General features: G+C 34.6%; 1 long non-coding RNA gene across 1 annotated transcript; it reads left to right on the plus strand.

Annotated features, from left to right (window-relative positions):
* Nucleotides 1-378: 378 nt before the first annotated feature.
* Nucleotides 379-2,065, plus strand: LOC132067183 (uncharacterized). Its single transcript, XR_009417081.1, has 2 exons — nt 379-1,723; nt 1,829-2,065. It is a non-coding gene; the product is annotated as an uncharacterized LOC132067183 (long non-coding RNA).
* Nucleotides 2,066-3,967: the final 1,902 nt, after the last annotated feature.

Genomic DNA, 3,967 nt, shown 5'->3' on the forward strand with positions numbered 1-3,967 from the left:
GTTTGCCCATAAGGCATAAGTATGCCCCCATCGGCATATATATTGGTAAATCCTTAACAAGTTATACACGGTATATGGGCAAACTTTTATAGGAAAACGTGCATAAACTTGTGAAGGATACAAAGTTATGCACAATATACAACATATTTATAGATTGTTAGAAAATGCATAAGTATCGGATAGAAGTTTGGCGAATTCCTTCATATTTTTTGCTATAAAAGCGAAAACTTTAAACTTTGCCTTGGGTTTTTTTTTTAAAATTTTATTTGATGGGGGGTTGAAACAAACCCATGGAATTTAGAGAGACAAAATTTAAAGATTTCAAATATGAAGGGCAAAATTTAAAGACCACCGATGCCCCAGGGCAATTTTTTTTTAGCTAAGCATCTGTCAATTATTCTTTAAAATTGTATATAGGTATCAGTTTCCTTCCTTGACAAAAACATTGCACCATATAGCGTTGTTTGAGGCTGCTTTTTCCCTTTCAAAGGTAAGTGGAAACACATGTTGACACCTGATTTTTGACCTCCCGTAATTTATTTTAATTATTCGAGGTCCTTGGATAATAAATAAAATAATTTTACACACCCCTAAAGACTCCGGATAATTTTACATAATTACCCAGGTCAACATTTTACTTCTATAAATTAATAGGAAAACCTTCAAGGCTCTATTAATCATTCAGAAATTTATCAGCATTTTATAAAATACTTTTATAATTTGTCAACAACAGATCCGTTTTAAACAATTGTTCATTTAATTAATCAAAGTTAAGAAATCAAATGAGAATGCAATTTATTTTATTTTTTATCCAAGGAATTTAAGTAGTTGAGAGAATTTACCATTATACCCCTCAAGCTTTAAATTATTATATGTTTGCATAATTATGTCGATTTTGACGAAATTGTTTTGAAATTAATTTTTAGTTTTAATTATTGTATTCTTGCATAGATGACCACCTCATAATTAACCATTTCATGGTTCAAGATAGCTGGGGTCAATTTTTGCAAATTTTAAATTCCTAATGACTTTAATTGAAATGTCCAGACCATGGGAAAATTGATTAAGGTCATTAATGCAAATATGTCTTAATTGGTTAAATTAATACCAAGGTAAGGCTATATTTGCAATAATTAATTGCAAGGCTATTTCTGCAATTAATTACACTAGCAGGCTACAATTGCAACCCTCATTTAATTAAGGGTCAATTAAAGTGCCATATTTGCAAAACAAGTTTTAAAGTCACATTTTAATTTAATTACACCTTTGTTGGACCACGTTTTAATTAATTTTTTGTTGTGACTAGTTATTTTAAACACTAACCTATTTTTCTATAGTGCTCGTCTTACCCCTACGTGCATATATACATTCCATATACGCTCGTATACGTGTACGATATACAAAATAGGCCCTCCTCATTTAAAATAAATGGCCGAGCCCAGTCCATAATGGACTTGACCCGACCCAAATGGGAGAAGTATGTACTCCCTCCACTTCAGTCAAACACACCCCTAGGAGGGGTCATTACTCTCTCTACAAGCTAGGGTTTCTTACAACCCTAGCGCCGCCCCATCCCTTCACCTCTTTTCACGTTCAATCGACGGCGTAGGTCCTAGAATAGGCGCGTGAGACATGGTGTTGGCAGAAGAAAGGATGACGCATTTAATTGCTTCGTCCTTTTCGCGTTTTCTCCACTCAATCTCATCCAAACAGACCCTTAAAGGTACGATCCATGTGTTTTCGCTTACTTTGCTCCACTTTACAGTTGTTTTAATCCATCAGAGAAGTTGATTGTTGCTCTTCTTTGAATCTGAGCCCTCCATTGTAGATCTAAGCTTAAAGTTTGTGAAAACTGTGATATCCCACATCGTTTGTGAAGTGGTAGAAGTTATCTTTAGGGTTCTATAAATAGAACCCCATGTATTGTCAAAAGAAGAAGAAGGAATCCGGATAAAAAAGCTTCCTACTTGATATCATTCGAGTTAAAAGCTTATTAGTTAAAATTCTAAAGGTTTTAAGGTTTAAAAAAACTTGTTCTCAGTACAAAATTTCCTTTTTTTTTTTTTTTTTTTTTTTGTGGTGGTGGCTGAATTTGGAGTGGAAGAAGTTTTCAAATCCCTTCTTGATTCAGCATCTCTAAAAAAGGTAATCCTTTACTTATTTAGTGCTTTTTTCTTTAATTTCTGTCTAGTTGTAGTTAAGCTTTGCTCTATTTTATGTCTTAGTGGTATTGTGTAGTTTAATTTAGCTATATTTGCTATGTGTTGAAGTTTCGGCTTGCTAGTCTAGGATGATGTAGTTTTTTTTAGTGATTTATGTATTTACCTGGAGTTTTTAAAACTGTGGCTTTGCTGGTTTTTATGTAGTCATATAGAATTTGGTTTGGCTGTTTGAGAGTTGAGTTTGTTTATCCTAATGTTTAATCTGCTTGCTTTGGGTCATTGTTCCATTGGGTTCTAGCCTTAATCAATCATGCCATATTTTTAAATGTGCTTGCAAAAATCTGGTTCCCTTTTTATGAGATTAATCTACCATAGCGTTCAGTTTGCTTAAAGGCCTCCTTGCTCATATTAATTAGTGTACTCCATCCCACATAATGTTAGCTGATCCTAAGTTGACTCATATTTATACAGTTGATAACCTAGTTCTAAATGGTATAGTCCTGAAAATCATTATAAGGCTTCCCCTGTCTGATCCTGATTAATATGCTTCATTCATGTTGATGTGTCAATAGCCTGCATCTGTATTATGAGTCTGTTACACATGATGTTGTCTGATTCCTTGCACTCCTTGTCTTTAAGCCTTGCTTTGATTGCCAGGTCTCCTGTACCTTCCCTGAGCTGTGCACCCATGACATAGTTTTTATCTTTGCTGATTTAGTCTTGTGATTCCAATCTAGCTCTGCCTTGAGACTGTGTGTTTGGGAAAATTCAGTGATTGGTGTGCATCATGTCCATTATACTATTTTAGCATTGGCATGAGTCTGCATTCATGTCTAGCATGCTATGGTTCATAATTCAAAGTTTCCTTCATCTGTTTACATGAAAAAATAGATTATGATCCTGTTTAGTTTATGTTTGATCATGGTTTAGAAATTTCTTTGGCTTGTCTACATGTTTAAAGGGGCTAAAAGTCTGTGCAAATATCTCCCTTTTGAGAGCAGTAGGGGTCTTGTTTTTTTTTTTTAACCTCTCACTTGGTCTGATTGCTTAATGTATGGACCTTAAGTAGATCTCATCATGAACATCTACTGTCTTCTTCGTGTGATTTCTTTGAGTTTGACTTGCCTATTTATTTGGCACTTGTGACCACCCATCATGTGCTAGGTTAGAACAACATAAAATAATTCCTTTTGGCCACCTTGAGGACTCTGTGTTGCATTGATCTTGGATTTATGGAGCCTGCCATCTATGTAACCATTGTTCAGATCATGTTAGTTAACTAATGTAGCTTAACTTGCTTAAAATGATTCATGTGTCCTGTTTTCTCCCTCTTTGGTTAGCATGATTACTGCCCCAATGTGCTAATGAGATGCCAAGTATTAAAGCTTGTGTGATGTAGTGATGACTAGTTAAGAGTGATCCATGATGAATTTATTCGAATGTATTTGCCAACCTGAGTCAACTACCATGCACCTTTATGACATTATCTTGTATTTTGATCTATGACAACTAGAGTTAATTCTATTTAATGGACTTTAAACTAAATGGACTTGCCTGTTATCCTGTTTGACTCCTCTTTTGATCCTGCTTGGGTGCATACTGTCTTTTATGTGAATAAATTTGATTAACAAAGAGGGAAAGGTTAATAGCCATCTCACATGTCCATCCTAGAGTTGTAAAGATAAAAAGGAGAAGCCAAGACCATTTGCCTATAATTTGACTAAGTGTGGAGGGTATATGACTGAAATCCTGAACCTTTTTGGATTAAAAATGGGCCATGCTATGTTCATTACACTTTGTTGAAA

Source organism: Lycium ferocissimum, chromosome 8 (assembly GCF_029784015.1).
Source record: "Lycium ferocissimum isolate CSIRO_LF1 chromosome 8, AGI_CSIRO_Lferr_CH_V1, whole genome shotgun sequence".
In the NCBI taxonomy this organism is placed as follows: Eukaryota; Viridiplantae; Streptophyta; class Magnoliopsida; order Solanales; family Solanaceae; genus Lycium; species Lycium ferocissimum.